At 49.2% G+C, this 20,444-nt stretch overlaps 1 long non-coding RNA gene and 1 other non-coding gene across 2 annotated transcripts; one reads left to right on the top strand and one right to left on the bottom strand.

The window, feature by feature from the left end:
- Window positions 1–3,354: 3,354 nt before the first annotated feature.
- LOC131485547 (uncharacterized) lies at window positions 3,355–16,472 on the bottom strand. Its single transcript, XR_009248903.1, has 3 exons — window positions 16,017–16,472; window positions 15,670–15,820; window positions 3,355–4,008 (listed from the first exon to the last, which is right to left on the bottom strand). It is a non-coding gene; the product is annotated as an uncharacterized LOC131485547 (long non-coding RNA).
- On the top strand, window positions 8,541–8,613 carry TRNAK-CUU (transfer RNA lysine (anticodon CUU)). The gene has a single exon. It is a non-coding gene; the product is annotated as a tRNA-Lys (tRNA).
- Window positions 16,473–20,444: the final 3,972 nt, after the last annotated feature.

Below are 20,444 nucleotides of genomic sequence, written 5' to 3' on the forward strand. Positions count from 1 at the left end.
ATGCCAGACATCACTACAGTTCCCCCTAAATACATATTAGAATTTAGCGTTTGTTTATACTCACTAAGGTTACAAGCTGAAAGGGACTTTGCAGATGTGCTTATGCTCCGGACCCGAGGTGGGAGGTTATCATGGATTACGTAGGTGGGTCAGTAGAATCACAGAGTCTTGAGGAGTCAGGGGAAAGACATCTGAAGACGCCTTGCCTGCTGGCTTTGAGGATGGAAGAAGGGACTAGAAGCCAAGGACTGTGGTGGTCTCTAGAAGCTGGAAAACACAAGGAGACCTTTTTCCCCTGGGGTCTCTGGAAGGAACCAGCCTGGCTAATAGCACTTTGGTGTTAGCCCGATGAGACCCATTTGGGACTTATGACCTCCAGAACTATTAAGATGATAAATGTGTGTCGTACTTTTTTTTTTTTTTAACATTTATTCATCTTTGAGAGACAGAGCATGAGCGGGGAAGGGGACAGAGAGAGGGAGACACAGAATCTGAAACAGGCTCCAGACTCTGAGCTGTCAGCACAGAGCCTGACGTAGGGCTTGAACCCATGAATGCAAGATCATGACCTGAGCTGAAGTCAAATGCTTAACCGACTGAGCCACCCAGGCACCCCCAAATGTGTGTCGTTTTAAGTCACCAACTTTGTGGTAATCTGTTACAGCAACAATACGAAATTCAAATGGGCCCTTTCTTAGTTTAATTTTATTTTTAATTTTTTTTAAAGATTTTTAATTTAAAAAAATTTTTTAAATGTTTACTTATTTTTGAGAGAGAGAGACAGAGAGAGAGACAGAATGTGCATGGGGGAGGGGCAGAAAGAGAGGGAGACACAGAATCAAAGCAGGCTCCAGGCTCCGAGCTGTCAGCACAGAGCCCGATGTGCGGCTCCAACTCACAGACCACAAGATCATGACCTGAGCCGAAATTGGATGCTTAACCGACTGAGCCACCCAGGCACCCCTTAAAGATTTTTATTTTTAAGTAATCTTTACATCCATCATGGGACTTGAACTCACAGCCCCAAGGTCAAGAGTCACATGTGCTACCAACTGAGCCAGCCAGGTGCCCTTCTCTTAGTTTTAATGTATAACAGAACAGAATAATAAAAAGTCAGGATTCAAAAAACAAATCTCTAGGGTCCTACCACCCTAACAAATCATGCTTTAATTTTTTTCTCCTTCCCTTTTAGTATTTCCCTGGGCACTTAGAATTTTTAGTTCTAATCACAGCCTAGTACAAATTTTGCATTCTGGTTTTCTTCCCCTCCACGTAATGTTTTATTAAGAGGATTTGTCCATGTTGCCATACGGTCTTTATAACTATTTTGAAGAGGGGCTGTAAGTAAGATCAAACGAATGTACTAAATTTAACTACCTTGCTAAAGGATATTTATTTTTTAGAAAGTCAAGTCATGACTCAAGTACAAAACAAACACGTTAAAGATTTTATTTAAGTTGTTCATTAATGAGAGAACTAGTAAGATGTTTTAATTGGTTCAAAGGAGAATCCAAAGAGGAAATAAAAATATAATAAGCCCAGTAGGACTGCTGAAATGAATTTGCTTAGTAGACACAAAACTGGCAAAATCGGCCAATATCCACACAGTAATAATTTACATTTAGGACTTTAAAGTGTACAATTTGTATCTGTGTGGACAAGAGTCATCTACATTATCTGTTTCCCTCAATTTACATCATTATAAAGTTGCTTAAAGAGCGTGTGGACTACGTTGAACACCCCATTAAGTGCAGACGGGTTAGGGGGGACCTGTTTCAAAGTCTTGCCACAGTGTTTCCTGACACCCTGTTCTTGGATACTTGGGGTAGTCCCAATTTTTTGCTGTTACTAAAACAAAAAGCCAGTATGTCTTTGGACGTGTTCATTTTTTTTCTTTCCTAAATAACCTTGATTCTATAGGATAACATACTAGAAGGGAGATCAGAGGGTCAAAAGAGATTTTGATTCTCAGTTCCTGTTGCCAAGTTGTGTAAGCCTTTTTCCCCACACATGGAAAACAAACCCCACCCGTGTCCCACAGCAGAAAATATCACTTCCATCAGCTCCTAAAAAAAACCTCAAACTTTCTTTTCCAGATGCCCTCCCAGCCACCCACTTTTCCCTCATGTTCACTGGTGAGAATGAAATCTGGAGAATTGGCTGATTTGGACCAGTTGAGGACTCTCACCCCTTTGCTGGGGAAGGGCTCAGCCGCCCCACCCCCCCACCCCCGCCCCCGCCCAAGCCCAGAGCCCCTGAGGTCAGCACTCTGTTAGTAAGGAAGCAGGGGGTATCCCTTGGGCCCAGCCAGAGCTGGTTTAGGCTGCTACTGGCCGTATTTTCATTGTTTTCCTTCTTGTTTTATTTTTGAGAAGCGTGGCGTTTCTATCCACGGCGCTAGGATTCAGGAAGACTTTCTAGTTCTGCTTCTGCCGATTGCTAAGGCTTAGACACCGGATCACCCTGTTTCTGAGGTTTTCCATTCACTGAATGCACTTGGGGTGAAGACCACGGGGTGATGGGTCAAAACGAGCAGATGCATTTTAAGATCACTTTCAACTCTACAATTGTAATGATTTTAAGTTTGCTGATCATGTAAGGAACTTTCTGCAGGAAAGCAGCCACCGCCCCCCCCCCCCACCCTCCCAATAACCATGATGACAGCTTGATTGCAAAAAACCATTCTGTCGACCCCCACTTGTTCTAGGAAGTTGCTGGCCACAGAAAACCCTCCGCCCTTTCCTCTTTTGAAATGTCCCCCAACTGCTTGCGGGCCCGCCTTGCAGCCAACCGAGGATGGTCAAATGTACTGGAAGACCAGCGAGTCTCCCTTCACCCCACTAATCCTACCCTTGCAGATCAGTTTTCAAGGAGACAGTATTTCCTTCTTAGTAAAACGTACTCCCTGACACCCTTGAGCCCCCGCCAAAACAAGGGTGGGGGCAGAAGGGCCCTCTCCGCAAGTTTATGTGTAAACCAGCTTTGTTAATACTGTCTTGGACCCAGATTTATCTTTGACACGTGTGGGATGTGTGTCTGTAAGAATAATTCCCTTACCGCGTGCCTACTCCCTGGATATATGTGGGTTCACTTTGATTACGGTGTTGGACTACCATGGCTTCTTAGAAATCACCAAGAAGCCATGGTTTCGGGGTTTTCACTCAACTCTCTAATTAAATTCAGTGACTTAGTGAGGGACAGCTGACACCAAAATGGATTAAAATAAAAATGCCAAGGGCAGCGCTCTCCTGGCTTCCGCCCAGAGTGTGTCTGATGAGTTCCATGCATGCGTAGGGCAGACTGACGACGCACCCATCAGAGGCTGGGCTTGCAGCAGCTGTCCGGCAGGGCACACAGGGAAAAACAGCTGTCCGCTTTATTAGGAAGGTAGAAATGTTTGCCAGTGGGTTTGTGGAACGGGTACACTATTGGGTCTGTGTGATAATTACCACTGTAGTTTTGCCTATTCTAAAATTAATTCATCCATTTCTCAAGGCAGCACATGCCCAAGATTTAGGGATATAAATTCAGCTAACCACAGAATAGATTTATGGTATGCCAGCCCTGTGATTAATGTTTTTCTAGGTGCCCGGAGTAAACACAGGCTAGGACAGAGAAGGGCACTGCTGGCGAGGACCTTACATGCTAGTGGAGAGCCCAAAACGTGAATAAATAAATAATGTCAGATATCCAAAGTGTGAAGTAGCTCACTGAGGCTTGGAGTGATGAGTTAGGGGTGCTGGGAAGGTAGGAAGGACCAGTAAGTGTAAGGGGTGGAGTTGGGCAGGAACCAGGTCAGGTGGGGCATTAAATGTGACAGGTATCATGAGTATGATGGGTGTCATTGGTGGATTTCAGCAGGGGAGTGATGCCTCTGTTTTTAAAAGATGTCTCTGGAAAGTGGAAGAAAGACTGAAGGCTGTTGTCATGGTAGGTAGTCTCCAAAGATGGCCCCCAGTGATTCCTCCATTCGCCTGGAGTCTGGGCTGGCCTCGTGGCTGCTTTGACCTATAGAAGACAGTAGAAGAGATGTTCTGAGACTTCGAAGCCCAGGCGTTAAGAGAACTGCCAGCTTCCACTCCCTTCCTCTTGGAACACTAGCTCTTGGGCCCAGTCTACACAGAGAGGCCACATGGTAGAGAATTGAGGCCTACAGCCCAGAGTCCAGATGAGAACCCAGCCAACCGCCAGCACCAACCACCAGCCAGGCTGAGTGAGCCACTTGGACCTTCTGCCCACAAATGCCCATGGCCCCAGCAACATCGCATGACTAGAAGAACCACCTCCCTCAGCTCAGGAAAACCTAAGAGTTGCAAGATTTAATAAATTGGTCTTGAAGTAGCTTGTTTCCTAGCAGCGGATAACTGAAATGGGGGCAAGGGTGGAAACAGCACACCAGTGAGCCAGCTGTTGGAGTCGTTTAGGCCAGAGATGATGGAGACTGCTAGAATGAAGACAGTAAGTAGTTAGATTCAGGACACATTTTATCAGTGTAACTTTCAGGCTGGACTGTGAGAGAAGTCAGTAGAAAAGCAGTGTGGCTCCTTGCCTGGCTCTCCTAACTCCAGACGGCTCCCTAGAGACAACTATTTAAAACTCTTAGCTCTCTCTTTGACAATGAGGGTCATGTTGCACCAACTGCTTATATTGGTTCGGGGAAGGTTGTTTTGTTTTGTTTTGTTTTAATTTTTTTTATTTATTTTTGAGACAGAGAGTGTGAGCAGGGGAGGGGCAGAGAGAGAGGGAGACACAGAATCCGAAGCAGGCCCCAGGCTCTGAGCTGCCAGCACAGAGCCTGACGCTGGGCTCGAACCCACGGACTGTGAGATCATGACCTGAGCTGAAGTCGGATGCCCAACCGGCTGAGCCACCCAAGCGCCCCTGTTTTGTTTTGTTTTTGAGAAAGAAAATAAGATCAAGTCTTTGAATTGAAAGAATCTTCTTTAAAAAAAAAAAAGACATCAACACAAAGAAAATTGAAAAAAGATTTTTTAAACGTTTATTTTTGAGAGAGACAAAGCAGAAGCGGGAGAGGGGCAGAGAGAGAGGGGGAGACACAGAATTCAAAGCAGGCTCCAGGCTGTCAGCACAGAGCCCAATGCAAGTCTCGAACCCATGAACTGCGAGATTATGACCTGAGCCAAAGTCGGATGCTTAACCGACTGAACCACCCAGGGACCCCGAAGGAAATTATTAACAGATGTGACCACCTCGAAATGCAATAAAAAACCAAAATTTCTCTACCCTGAAACACACCATAAACAAAAGATAAGCCATAATGAAGAGAAAATATTTGCAAAATATAAAAAAATCTCCTGCCCTAAATACATAATAATATGCAAACAAGTATAATAAAACACATAAATATATAAAATAAAGAATATATAAACAATTCTAAAGAAAAAGGCAATAGAAACACCATGAACTTGCTCCAAGAATTTCACATCACACTGCTGTGTCTTGATGCCTCACTCTGAGATATTTTCTCATGTGGCCTCATCCTCCAGTAGATGTGCCCAGCTTTCGCAGCATGGTGGTCTCAGTTCCATTGTGGTCTCTAATCCAGAAGATGAGAGGAGGTCACTTCAAGGCCACTCGAAGAAGATCACTTTAACCTGGAAATGTGTCCTTTAGTCTGGAAGTTTTTCTTGCATTCTTTCTTGGAGAGCTAAATTTTCCACAAATGTATTTTCTCCCAAAACATATTAAAAGGGTGGCATTTCTCTGTCTCTCTCAAAAATAAAATAAACATTAAAAAATTAAAAATATTGCCAACCTTGCACTGGTAGAAAACAAAACTTGGCTCTGTATTCCTGTATCAAAACCACTTAGCCCTTCATTTGTGAGAATATAGAGTATGTGAAGATAGCAGTCAGAGAAATCATGAATCCACTTTGTACATGTAACTAACTAGCCAGGAGAGAATCTGTAAGGTCAGGTCACCCCCCCCCCCCCCCGCCATAGCCAGCGTGTCACTTGCCATCACAAAGTGAATCAGCCACCTGGAGTACCAAATGTCTTCTACCGAGGATATGAGTGCATGGATTGGACAGAAGACATGAGGGTGTGGATAAGAGCATTGGTGAGGTACCCAACTCATCACAAGCCACCAGGAATTCAACACGGAGGGATGGCATTAGTTAGGCATCCCTGTGATCTGGTAGTTATTCGTGCATAAAATGGAGAGCACATTCATACTCCTATTACTAATTCAGAGGACACAGACAGCAATGTAAGATCGAAGTTAGAACCCCCTAAACTCTGCCAAGCGAATGACTGTTTTCATGTACTTTGGTCTGAGCATGTGATTAGTAAGTACACGACAGATCGATGCAGGCAGATCCAGAAGAGACCATCCTTTTATTCTGAAATCGTATCCTACCCATGCCTTGAAGTAAGTACTAAGTGACGGATCTCGTCTTCCCTTGGATCAAAGAGAAGGAGCTCTGAGAGCAGAAAACACGGCAGGAGCTACTGGGGTCCGTTGGCTCTTGGGATTTGCCAGGTAAGGGCAGAACATGGCGACAGCCCAAACAAAAGCATACAAAAATATAATGGACTTCTACTTAGCAATGAAAAAGAATGAACTGCCGTTACACCTGGTGATAAGGATGAATCTCACAGACACACTGAACTAAAGAAGGCACCCTCTGCCCCTCTCTCTCTCTCTCTCAAAACTAAATACACATTAAAAAAAAAATGTAGGGGCTCCTGGGTGGCTAAGTTGGTTAAGCATTCGACTCTTGGTTTCGGCTCAGGTCATGATCTCAAGGCTTCGTGGGTTTGAGCCCTGCGTCGGGCTCTCCGTGGGCAGTGTGGAGACTGCTTGGGATTCTCTCTCCCTCTCTCTCTCTGCCCCGTCCCCACTCGTGCTGCCTCTGTCTCAAATAAATAAATAAACTTAAATAAATACATAAGGGGGGGGGCACCTGGGTGGCTCAGTCGGTGAAGCATCCAGCTTCAGCTCAGGTCATAGTCTCGTGGTTCGTGGGTTCCAGCCCCGCGTCGGGCTCTGTGCTGACAGCTCAAAGCCTGGAGCCTGCTTCAGATTCTGTGTCTTCCTCTCTCTCTGCCCCTCACCCTCTTGCGCTCTGTCTCTCTCTCTCTCAAAAATAAACATTAAAAAAAATTTGTTTAAGGCAGACTTTTATCAAAGAATACATTCTTTGATAGTTCGATTTTATCTGAAGCCCTGGAAAAGATAAGTGTAATCCATAGTGACATAGATCAGTAGTTGTCTGAGGCCTGGGATGGGGGAATTGATCGGGAAGGGGCACAGGGGAACCTTTTGGGGAGATGGGAATGTTCTGTATTTTGACTGTGGTTACATGGGCACACACCTTTGTTAAAACTCATGGAAATGCACACTTCAAATGGAGACATTTTATTGCATGTAAGTTATACTTCAAAAAGTTGACTTAAAAGAAATATACAGGGCTTCCATTTCCAGACAAGATGAGTCCGTCGATTCCACCCTGTTTCTTCCACTTAAAACCCAAAACTTGACAATATATAGAAAGCAACTACCAGACTCCTTTGACGGTGGAAAAAAGGTGAACTGGCGAGACAACTTGGGTCTCAAGGGATGACTTAGCTGGGAGTCCTCACGGGCTTTACTGCTTCCTAGATCCCAGCCTGAGCACCAGAGAAGGTGAAACCGAAGACCATTACCAAGCACAAAGTCCCAACGAAAGCCCGCCTTCCGGAGTCAAAGGGCTGGGAGGGACAGCAATGAGAGACATTCCTTTTGACAATGTTTGCCTTTCTCCAGGTGAACACCATGAAATAACCACAGCCCTCCCTCTCCCAGCAGGCTTTGGGGAGACAGACTGGTGTGGGGCTTGTCCATCACCCCTGCTGTGCACTACCGGGTAGGTAGTCCTCTCTCTCCTTACCGGTGACGACTGTGATGTGGAGGTCCATCAGTCAGCCCCATTCTGCACAAATGTGATCAGCGAGGATCCCCTGCCCTCCTTCCCCGTCCCCAAGGGAGTGTTGTGACTGAAGGGTGGAACCCTGTTGCTATCCTTGCTTAGCACTAAGCAAAGCCAACAAAGAGGCAGTATCCACCCCCACACAGCTAGATTGTGTGGGGCGGGTTTCAGAGAAGAGGGAGCTGTAGGAAGAGATCCTTTGAATTTGCGTCTGAGGTCCAGGGCATACCCACAAATGAACCCCCCCCCCCCCCCCGGAATTAGCAGCAAAAAGCTTTGAGAACTGAATTACGATGTGGAATACTGTACAGTTCCAGATCGGCCTCTGGGTAGCACACAGCAGGACAGACCAAAATAGTGCCGATTCGAAACTACATTGGTATTACATTGACATTCAAGCTCACAGAAGACCACAAGAGTGAGCCGTGGTGTTCATTCTGAACTTGAACAAGTTGAATGCGTACTAAAATAGATTCAAAAGGGAACCAGTGGGAACATAATACCCAAAAAGTCCAGGATAAAATAAAATATTATGCATCATACCAAAAGCCAGAAAAAGGCTGAACTGGAATGAGAAAGGGCAGTCAACAGATGCTAACATCAGGGGCCTGGCTGGCTCAGTCGGTAGAGCATGTGACTCTTGATCTCAGGGTCGTGAGTTCGAGCCCCATGCTGGGCGTAGAGCCTGTTTAATGAGAGCAAAACCAAAAACCAGATGCTGACATCAAGATGACACAGAAGTTGGGATTATCTGACAAGGATTTTAAAGTAGCTATCCCCAAAAAAGGAGAAGAAGAAAGGGAGAAAAAGAAAAGCTTCAGCAAGCAACCATGAGCATTCCAGAAACAGGAAAATAGAAAATTTCAGCAAAGAAAAAGAAGGTATAAAGAAAAACCAGATGAAAATTGTAAAACTAAAAAATACAGTAACAGGACCAACAAACTTACTGATGGCACTGTGAGCCATCGGAGATGACAGAGGAAAGAAGCAGTGACCTTGAAGATAGATCACTAAAACTTTTACAACTTGAGCAAAGAAACCACAAATGAACAAAATGAACAGAACTTCAGGGGCCTGTGGGAAAATACCAACATCCGTGTATGTCACTGGAATCCCACAAGGAGAAGAGAAGGAGTGCGGTGTAGAAAATAGACTAAAATAATAGCTGAAAGCTTCCCACTTTGGGCAAAAGACATAAACCTACGGGTTTAAGAAGCTGCATGAATCCCAAACCAGGAAGTCATAAAAATCCTAAAATAGTGTGCACTAACAGCCAAATAGAGTCATAGAGACAGAGTTTCCAAGGTTGGGGGACGAAGGAAAACAGAGATATTTGGTCAAATGTTACAAACTTCCAGTTACAAGATGAGTAAGTTTGGGGGATCTAACCTACAGCATAGTGACTATCGTTAACAATATACTGTATTGTGTACTTGAAAGCTGCTAAGAGAGTAGATCTTCAATGTTCTTCGCTAGCCAGAAAAAAAAAGTAATTATGCAAAACGATGGAGATGTTTACTAACCCTATTGTTGGTAATCATTTTGCAACATATAAGTATGTCAAATCATCACGCTGTACGCCTTAAGGTTACACATTGTTACATGTCAATTATATCTCAGCAAAGCTGGACAAAAGAATGAGGTGAAAAGTAAAAAGGTAAAAAAACCTAGAACAGAGTATCTAGGAACTGTGGGACATTTACAGAAGGTGTAACATACACAAAACAGGAAAACTAGAAGAGAAAGCAGAAGACTGTGATGGCTTACGTTTTCCAAAATTAATGATAGATACCAGACCACAAATGCAGAAAGCTCAGAAAGTACCAAGCAGGGGCACCTGGGTGGCTCGTCGGTTAAGCGTCAGACTTCGGCTTGGGTCATGATCTCCCAGTTCGTGGGTTCGAGCCCCGCGTTGGGCTCTGTGCTGACAGCTCAGAGCCTGGAGCCTGCTTCGAATTCTGTGTCACCCCCTCTCTCTGCCCCTCCCCCACTCACACTCTGTCTCTTGCTCTCAAAAAATAAATAAAACATTTAAAAAATTAAAAAAAAAAAGAAAGTACCAAAAATCTACACCTAAGCATAGCATATTCAAATTTCAGGAAAAGAAGTGTGTGTGGCTGGCTCAGTCAGAAAAGCATGCAATTCTTGGGGCGCCTGGGTGGCTCAGTCGGTTAAGTGTCCGACTTCGGCTCAGGTCACGATCTCGCGGTATGTGAGTTCGAGCCCCGCGTCAGGCTCTGTGCTGACTGCTCAGAGCCTGGAGCCTGTTTCAGATTCTGTGTGTCTCCCTCTCTCTGACCCTCCCCCGTTCATGCTCTGTCTCTCTCTGTCTCAAAAATAAATAAAAACGTTAAAAAAAAAATTAAAAAAAACAACAACATGCAATTCTTGATCTCAAGGTCATGAGTTTGAGCCCCACATTGGGTGTGGAGACTCAGAAAAGTAAACGTTAAACAAAGTAAAGAAAAGTCAAATTGCAGGAAAACAAAGAGAATATCTTGAAAGAAGCCAAAGTGGGGGGGGGGAACGCACCTTACCTATTGAGGAACAAGGATGAGAATTACATTAGACTTCACATCAGAAACCACGCAAGCAAGAAGAGAGTGGAATGAAATATTTAAAGTGTTGAAAGAAAAACACCAGTCTAGGAGCACCTGGGTGGCTCAGTGGGTTAAGCGTCCAAACCTTGACTTTGGCTCAGGTCATGATCTCAGTTTGAGAGATGGAGCCCTGAGTCGGGCTCTGCACTGACAGCCCGGAGCCTGCTTGGGATTCTTTCTCTCCCTGTCTTTCTATTCCTGCCCTGCTCGTAGAGGATCTCTCTCTCTCAAAAAATAAACTTAAAAAAAAAAAAAGTAAAAACTTCAACTTTGTGAAAGAATGAATGTTCTTCATTCTTTCTTCATTCTGGTTCTTCATTCACCAGAAACAGCCAAAATGTTCCTCAATTGGTGAGTGGGTCAACAAACTTTGTTACAGGCAGACAATGGAGTATTATTCCCCAATAAAAAGAAACGAGCTATCCAGCCGCACAAAGACCTGGAGAACCCTTCAATGCCTCGTGAGCTTGGGGAAACAGAGATCTAGGTCATTGGAGGGCTGGAAACAGAGGTCCTGAAGCCTCAGGAACCAGGGGATTCAACTTCAGTAAACATTCCTTTTGAGGAACTGCCTACATGGTGATGTCCATTCTCCTGGAACGAATCCTGAGTACAAAAGACTTTCCGGCACAGCAAGAACTCGGCCTTTTTCCTCTGCTCTGGAAGGATCCTACCTACTCAGAGAAAGTAGCAACTGGGAGGCCCCACCGAGAACCCTAAGGAAAGGGCGAAGGGGGGCCAACACCTGCTGTGCCTGCTCTTCCCCTGGGGCCACCTTGCTTCCCCGAGATCTACCCTTAGCTGAATCTGTAGGAAATTAGGGTGTACGTTTGAGTCAGTGTGCTGTTCCAGGGGATCCGGTGTTCCCACAGCCCTGCGGCGGCGGGTTGGAGAGCCATCAGCTTGAAACTGGGAAGGAAGCAGAGGTTCCGGACAGGGAGTGACGCTGCTTTCCAACCAAGCTCTGCTGTAGCACAGCCCATCAGAAAGGAGACGTCTGAGTGGCAGGCTTGAAAGATGTCACTTGGGGCCCCAGCCGGGGCTGTGGGGCCTCTGCAGCAGCTGGACATTAGGAAGGCATTTCTTAGAGGCTGGACACGGGGTGGCCACAGTGGCAAACACGAGGTAAGTCCAGTGGCGGGGGTCACTGGGAGTTGGGGGCGTCCAGAGTGCTGGAGTTGTGCCCCTTCATGCGAGGGGCCCCTATGGAGCATTCAAGGCCTAAGGAAAGCTAGGCAGCCGTAGCAGCAGGCGAGGAGGGTTTGACTCCTAAACAGGGGCCCAGGGTTGGGGCCAGCCATGTGTTTGTCACGTGCTTCTGCCCCTGGGCCTGACGTCTCTATCCTCCGGGCTGAGTAAGGCTGGGGGAAGGATGTCCCATTGCATCTGAAGCCCAGAGAAGGTACAACTTCCCTAAGATACACAGCATGTTATAACTGAGTTAGGCCTAGGACTCAGAAGGCATGGCTCCCTGTTCCAGGCTGCCTCCCTCCTTCCCTCCCTCATTCAACCCTTCCTGGGGATGCCCACTGGCTAAATCATTATACGACAGCTTGTCCTATGATACACACTGGGTTCCACACGGAAGTTAGTCCAGAAACCTCGTTCTACGCCTGGCTCCCAACACAGCCAGACTCCACGACAGGCATTTGCTTCCTTTTTACCAAAAAAAAAAAAAAAAAAAAAAAATTAATGTGACTTAGAAGTATTAATTCATTACTGTTTTCCTTTTCCTATTTACAAAAGTATAATTTTGTGGCATTTAGTTTATTTATTTTTTTAAATTTTTTCATGTTCATTTATTTTTGAGAGGGAGACAGAAACAGAGCATGAGCAGGGGAGGGGCAGAGAGAGAGGGAGACAGGAGACACAGAGTTCGAAGCAGGCTCCAGGCTGCGAGCTGTCAGCACAGAGCCCGACGCGGAGCTCGAACTCAACAAACTGTGAGATCATGACCTGAGCCCAAATAGGTCGCTCAACCGACTGAGCCACCCAGGTGCCCCGCATTTAGTTTATTTTTGACTGCCACCATTATATATGTGTGAAGTCCAATAAAAAAATGTCACAATCTGCTTTTATTTTCTGCCCATTTTCCTTATTATTCATTTTATTTCGTGATTATTAAGGTCAATAATTATGTCGCATAGGGGCAAGGGAGGGAGGAAATGGCTGTTGCACAAAGGCTCTATGCCAGGTTGTGATCAGCCCTGACCTTTCCAGAAACTTCACGCTGACCCCATGAGATGGGCTTTTGTAGCCCGTTTTACAAGGGAGGATGCTAAGTGGCAGAAGGGGGATTCAAACCAAGGTCGGCCTGACTCCAAAGTGCACGTCCGAAATGCCAGCAAACGTTGAGATCCTGCCGGAGCAAGGTGTGGGGAGGTGGGTGGTCAGGGATGGCTTCTCGGAGGATGCGGTGGCGGGAGAGATGCCCACAGGGGCGGGCAGTGAAGCATGAGGACATGTGAAGAGTCAGGGAACGGGCACTTCCAGCCTGAGCTCTGTCACTCCCTGGCTACATGGCCTTGGACAAGTCCTATCTCTTCCGAGGCCTTGGTGTTTTCTCTCTGGAGTTTTCAAAGACCCAGGGTTCCACAAATCAGACCAAGACACTGAGTGTCTGGGCAGTGAGCTTGGCTGGTGAGTGAGCTTGACATTACCCTGCCCCATGTCTAAGAACTGGGCCCCCAAGTCCCCCTGGCCCAGCCCAGCCTACACCCTTGGAGGTGACCTAGGACATGCCCCCTTCTTGCCTCTGATGTCAGGGTCCTAAACCACCAAGTAGGATTATCCTGTTGACCTCCAAGGGTAGTTGTGAGAATTAAAATATCAATAGCTGATACGTATCGGACAATCCTTATATGCCAACGCTGTGCTAAGAGTTTTACACTGATGTTTCTCAATAAATCTTCCCAGCACCTCTGTGAAGTTGTTATTCTCACTGACAGATGTGGCAACAACAGAACCAGAGTGGTGATATTACTTGCCCAAGGTCATATCTCTGTCCTGCTTAGCTTGGTGCCTGTCCCGCAGGAAATGGTAACTCCACACATGGGCCCCACACTGGCATCTTAACATTTCTGGAATGAGGATGTTGCCCCACAACTGATGTCCGAGGAACATGTGAGTCAGGGGGCGGAGGGTGACCAGGGGACTTCGCTGTCTGCTGTCCGGTTGTTCAGGGAGCTGCAGTCAAGCCTGATGGAATTTTACCAGATTGGATCCTTAGATGTCACTTGACGTGACTTCTAAATTGATGCCGCGTGGAAATACAAGGCTATGAAGTATACAGAAGGCTATGGCCAGACAGGCAGTACAATTGGAAGTACAATGTGCCGAATGGACCCAAAGAAAGTTTAGACTCTGGATGTGAAGAACTTTGATCCGATCACCAAAGGAGACGATTTCATAAATAAAAACATACTACTGTCAGTCTTTGAAGGGCTTTGATACACTTTTGTCATCAAAAAAGCTCTTATTTAAATGGGTATCATATTTGCCTTGAAAAAATGACCTTCCTATTGATGGCGCCATAGAGTCAAGAAAAATCCAACAAAGCAGTCGTGATGCTTCCGGTTGTGAGCAACAGAAAACCCACTTCAAACTGGCTGGAAGTGACAAAGGCGTATTGGCTCCCGGTCACGAAAAGCCCGGGGCCGTTGGCTTCAGGCACAGCTGGACTGGCGGGAGGAAGCGAACGGCAGCAGGTAGATCTCTCGGCCCCCAAGCTCTGCCTTCTCTGCCGCGGCTCCAGTCCCCGTGGAGGCAGAACGGATGCCAGCGACGCCAGCCGCCAACCCTCCCAGGTTTTACGCTTCCAGACTCCTCAGCATTTGGGACCAAACCTGAACCTGACGCCGTTGGCTGGCATTGGGTCACATGACTACCCTGGACAGCTCAGGGAACGGAAGGTAGGCATTGCCCCGTCTGGTCACCTTCCTCCCAATGGACTCAGGCATGCAGTCCACCCCACTCACTGTACCTGGCCGAGGTGGAGGAGGGAGGCTCCTCCCAAGGAAACTTGGGGGCTGCTACCCTGAAGACGGGAAAGTGGATGCTGGGTGACCCCCAAGTAGCAGCCGTCCTTGGAAGGCAGTAATTACCAGTGAAAGGAAATTTCGGAGAGGTGACTTCTACCAGATCATCCCCCTGACAGCTCAGGTGACCCCGGAAAGAAAAAGCACCACTGCCAGAGCCCCCATCAGAGCAGGAAGAGCCCTTGGAGGTCCCTGCTGATGTAGGATTGGGAAGCTAGAGGGGGGAAGGACTGGTCGAAGGCCATAAGACGGCCCATAGTTGGGAATGAAACCAGAACACAAATCTCAGGTATCCTGGTTCCACACCCAGTGCTCCCAGCTGGCCTGTGAGGGCCAAAGGGGGCTCTGGAAGGGGACCTCAGCTGGTTCATCACTCTTGGATGAGAAGCCCCTCCACCTTTCCCGAGAGCTTCTCCCAGCAGCCTTAGTGGAGTGTCTTTAACAAGTCTCCTGGGGCACCTGGATGGCCAAGTCAGTTGGGCATCAGACTCCTGATCCCAGGGTCGTGAGATCGAGCCCTGAGTTGGGCTCTGTGCTCCCCCCACCCCCATGGCACTGGGGTCTCCCAGTCTGCCTCAGATGGAAGGGTGAGAAGTGCCCTAGATTTGCTCAGGCATTCTCTGTCATGGATGGCGCTGATCTAAGCCCTTGATCTTATGTAAAATGCAGGAAGCACAGCCCCTCTTCCAGCTCCAGCTGTCCCATCCTTTCTGGAGCTTCTGGACCCCCCCCGCCACCCAGCCAGGCTGGGCCTTTACGGGTTTTCCGTGGGCCTGGGCCGGACCCGATTCTAAGAAACCTGCAGTGTGTCCACATATTGTGTTCAAAGCAGGACACCTGGTGAGCATGAACCCACCAGCCAGGCTGTCTCCAGAACTCCTCTGGGGGAGGGGCTTGGGCGCAGCAATCTCCTGTGGGTGCGGGAGGGGGCCTGCCTTTAAGCCTCCTTTGCATAATAAGCAACTTCTATCCAGAAGATGCATCTGTTTGGCTGGCAGAAGGGCTTTTCTGATGGACATGAAGAGGGGGTTAAGCACCCATCCGTCCACCCCTTGGTGCCACCATGGTCATCATCAATTTAGATTAGAGGAAGCCTACCTTAACTCGATGACAGGGTGCCAGTGGTGGGAATCCAAGTCCCTTAGCGGGTGGGGAAGATGGGGTGGGGCGGGGTACAGGACGAGATCTTCCCTAGCACGTCAGGACTTTGAACAAGGATTGCTGAGGGCTGTATTTATGACACAGAAAGCTGTCAATGATGTAAGTGAAAAGGAAAAATATGAGAAAGTACATATATATATATATATATATATACACACACCATGAGTGTGTGTGTGGGTGGGTGGGTGTGGGTGTGGGTGCGTGCACGCGCGTGCAGTAACTAAGAGCTCAGGATCTGGAGCCAGATTGTCTAGGTTCAGATCTCACTTTCACCTCTTCCTTACCTTGGGCATTTTACTTAAAACTCTGTGCCTGCATTGTTTCATCTGTAAACTGGGGCTAAATCATAGGGGTAAGAGGAGGATCCCATGAGATAAACCAGGTACGGTGGAGGCAGGTCCCGGAAGACAGTAAGGGCTCAGACGGTGACATCCGATAATCTCGTTCGTCCCCTGAGCAGGGACCCCGTTCTCAGAGTGCCGGTGGCGGGGCGGGCCGCACCCTGGCTCCGGAACCGGGGCTCCCCGCCGCTGTCGGCCCCCCGGCCCCCCATTGTTGCGCCTTCCTGCTCTGCGGATCCGCCGCCGGGGGCAGCTCGGGGCCGGGGCAGGGGAGCATCCGGCCCGGGCGCCCTCCCCGCGCCGTTCTGGGCGCTCCGCCAAGCCCCTCCCGCCGCCAGCGCCCGGGGACAGAGCACTGGACTGCGAGTCCTGAGGCCTCAGTCCTACTCGGCCCAGCGTCTCTGGCCACCTGGAAAACAGCGGAAAAGCCTACCCTTCAGGGCCGCCCGCGGGTTAAGTGAGATCGCGGGTGCACCGGGGCGGGCACCTGCCCTGGCTCCCCACCTTGAGCACGTCTGTCCTCAGATACTGTCTTGCTCACGTGGACTTTGAGAATGCTGCTCGCCCGCCCGCCAGGGTGCAAGGGGGACCGATGCAGCTCCTGGTGTCTGGGCCTGAGTGAATTTCTCAGAATATCCTGCCTCTGCTAACCCCGCTCAACCTCTCCCCGGCACGAGGCAAAAAGTGGGTGAAAGGGCTGGGCAGCTTTCCCAGGCTGGCAGCCGGCAGAGACCAGGATCTGGAGTCCTTGCATCCTGGCTCTGCTGCTGAATTGCTGTGTGACCTTGAGCAAGGCCTTCCCTCTCTGAGTCCCAGCCTCCCTCCTCTAATGGCACTGGAGGACAGGTGTGGCCCCTCACCCTGGCTGCCCCGCTGGCTTCCTGGGGCACCACGGGAAAGTAGTTTGATCCCCTGGGCTCAGTTTATCTTTTCTGCAAAATTGTTATGCCCACACAGATTCAGCAGATAACACCTGATCTTGAGATGCCTCTTTCTGCTGCCCTCTGCCCCGTTTCTCTGCTCAGAAAGCGATTTGAGTCTTCCAAAGGGGAACCCCAGCCTCAGGATTGTCCCTCTGCACTGGGCAGGACCACAGCTGGCTTTTGATATGGGTTCTCCCCACCCCCCGGCCCCAGGAGGCAGAGGGGCTTCTGTGGCCACAGGTTGGCTTTCAGTGCTGATGGTGCAGGAGTGAGCCACCCGTCAACAGAGGAAGTTTACTCAGGATTTAAGGAATGACAAGGAATCGGGGCTTACAAAACCTGTTCCTAGAGTACCCTCTTGCTGCCTTCCTTCCCCCTGCTCCCTTTTCTATCTGCCCCCTGGTCTTGTGGACTGCCACAGAAACCCCCAAACCCTCTCTGTTACGCCGAACGGTTGATCTGTTCCCAGTTTCTATGGGGGCAGCGGGGGTTGCTTGGATACCCCCATAATCACCATCAACCCTTTCAAAACCGTCCCAAATAAAGTCACTCCCAAAGAAATCTTAGGAATATATTGTGATTTTGTAACTGCCCCCCAGAACGCCTCCCCCCAAGCCACTCTCAGCCGAGCTTCTGTTCTCACATTTACCCTAATTCATCAAAGGGCTTAGCAGGGCAAAAAGTTCTTCCACCAAAAAAGTATCACCTTCCAGGGACAGCCGCTGGGAGTATAAAGGCACATTTCCCCATGTGATCTTCACTAAAATTCCACCTTTTGGGAAATGCTGTTCCGATTTTTGCAGAAGTGGCTGGAACTGGAAGGTAGGACTCTCAGGCACCACAGCCCCGGGCTCTGGAATGTCGTGTCTTTCCTTCTCTCCAGCTCCCTCTCACCCTAGGTAGGTTCAGCTGGGCTGTGTGCCGCACCCCAGGGCACAGCTGCTCCCCCTGCCCGAGCTCTGGTGGTCACAGCTGCCTGGCAGACACCCCAGACGGAGGCCTGAGGTCCTTGTTAATGTCATTCTCCATATTCCTTCCCATGCTCTGCCCTTCATGCATGTGGTGGGACTACACCTTTCTGTCCCCTGAGATTGGGTGGGGTCATGTGACTAGCCATGGCCAAGGAAGCGTGAGAAGTGGCATCTGTCACCTCAGGGTGGGACATTATTGCCAGGTGGAGACCCCGTGACTACTGACAGCTTTTGAGATGGTGGCTGCTCCATTGCCCTGGGCCCCGGAATGGGAAGCGGTTGAGAGCCCTCCAGCCCTATGTGGACATGCCATGTACATGAGAAATAGTGTTAGGAGCCACTAGGATGTGGGGCTGTTTGTTAGTGCAGTGTGACCCAGCCTACCGAGACTGGCAGAAATCTCCAGAAAGCAAAACCAAAGTGGAAGGGAGAAACAGTGTGGGGGACATTCTGTCCCTAAAGACCTGTTTTGTGTTCTTTCACGAGATGGTCAGTCTGGTGAGAACACAAAGGAGACTTGTTATTTATTATTATTATTTTTTAAGTAATGTCTACACCGTGTGAGGCTCGAACTCACAACCCCAAGATCAAGAGTCGCACGCTTTCCCAACTGAGCCAGCCAGGCGCCCCAGAGGAGTTTCTAACACTCACAGGTCCTAGAGACAGGAGGCAGGAGGCACACAGGCCATGCAGGACCTCATGGAAACACACCAGGGTAGGCGGGAGGCAGAAGACAGGAGGGGGTGTGGCTTGGACCATGGCATTTATTGGGGTTTCCGTGGGAAAGGCAAGACAGGGCAAAGAGAACAGTTTAGGATTGGCTAGTTTGAATGATTTCGGGGAGCTCTGGGCTGTATGGGTGGTCTCTGTTTGCCTGATAGCTGGCTCTGGGGTGATCGAGGAGACGAATACTGCCTCCTGGGGCTCACAGGCCTGAGAGAGGAGGTCTGGCGCGGGTCTAGAATACCAAATGCCCAAACCGACTCTACATGGTGCCCCAGGACCGGCAGGGACCGGGGTGACACTGGGCTGGCCCTTTGTTGGATCTTAGCACGTTGGGCACGAGCGGCTGAGACGGATCGCTGCCCACCCAATATCCATGTTCCCCCTTTTCCTTCATAACAGAACCCCAGTGTTACCTGGCAGCGTGCCCAGCCCGCAGACTCCATTCCCAGATCCGCATGCAGCTGTGTAGCTGTGTATCTAGATTCTTGCCTAAGTAAGTTGAGGTCTGCTTCCAGGTGGGCTTCCTGTAGGAGCCTGGCCCAGCGGGAGGTGTCGTTCTTGTCCCGCCCCCTCCCTCCTGCCGTCTGGACTGTAGCTGTCGTGTCCGCAGCACTGGCCGCCGTTCTGGACAGTGTAGGTCCTACGCAGTGAACGTGACAATTGTGAAGGGCAGGGAGACGTGGCATAGGATGAATGCTTCACAAAACATCCTATAAAAACGGACTCCCCGGGAAGGTGTGCCACATGTCTCACGTGGTTTGGGGCCCAGCTAGAGAAGGCCCGCGGTATCAGGTACGTCACAGAAGGGCCTTGACAAGAGGGATCTCTGGGCAAGTTGAGGGGACTGGGATCATTTTCTCCAGGAGCAACTGGACAGCCCGGGGAGTGGGGCTCTGAACATGCCTTCTAGAACTTTCTTCACCTTCATTTCTGCCCCAGTCCCCCAGACCTCCACTCCACAGCCATCCCCAGGACTACTGCTCTGCCAGGCAAACATTCGTTGTAGGGCGTGGTTTTCCCACCTGGGTTTCCATGCAGGTTGCAGAAGGGCGGTCAGGATGTGAGGCAGAGAGAGCTGCCCAGTGGGGAGAGACCCCAGCTCTGCACTGACTCCACCGTGAGCCAGATAAGCACCCCAACTGTACTCAGGTTTCCCGTCTATAAAATGGGGCAATAATACCAGCCCCACGCCCCTCCCAGAGTGCTGGGGGATCATCCTCCTCTGTGCGAGGAGGCAGGCTGGAGGCAAGGGTCAGGCAAGCGTGCAGTCGGGCTTTGTGGGCTAGTCTCAGTCCCAGGAGGCACAAGGCAATGACACATGCATGGGTGGTCAGGAGCCCTGGCCACGTGTCTGATGGACTTGGGGTCAATGGTGTCACCCGCCACTCGCACGAGCCTGAGCTTTCTCACGTGTAAATGGGGCATTATTCCTGTAGACAGGATTAAAGTAACGGATGTGAACCACTTAATGCAGTGGCTGGTGCACAGAAGCCCTCAGTGACTGGTGGGTCAGCCCCACCCCTGGTCTTAGTGGACACCTGTCATTTTTATTGGCTGCCCTATTTTCAAAGCCCCTTCCCGTATCAGATGAGTCCCCCACCTAATGATGCTTCCAATAGAGGAGCCCCAGTGTACCAGCATGCTTTGCGGTGAGGGCCTGGGCACATGACACAGGTGCGACCAGCCACAGTCCCCTGCACAGACCTTTGGAGGAATCCGTGACCCAAGGAGGCAGGGGCACATAGGCCCAT

This window comes from Neofelis nebulosa, chromosome 9 (genome assembly GCF_028018385.1).
Source record: "Neofelis nebulosa isolate mNeoNeb1 chromosome 9, mNeoNeb1.pri, whole genome shotgun sequence".
Lineage (NCBI taxonomy): Eukaryota > Metazoa > Chordata > Mammalia > Carnivora > Felidae > Neofelis > Neofelis nebulosa.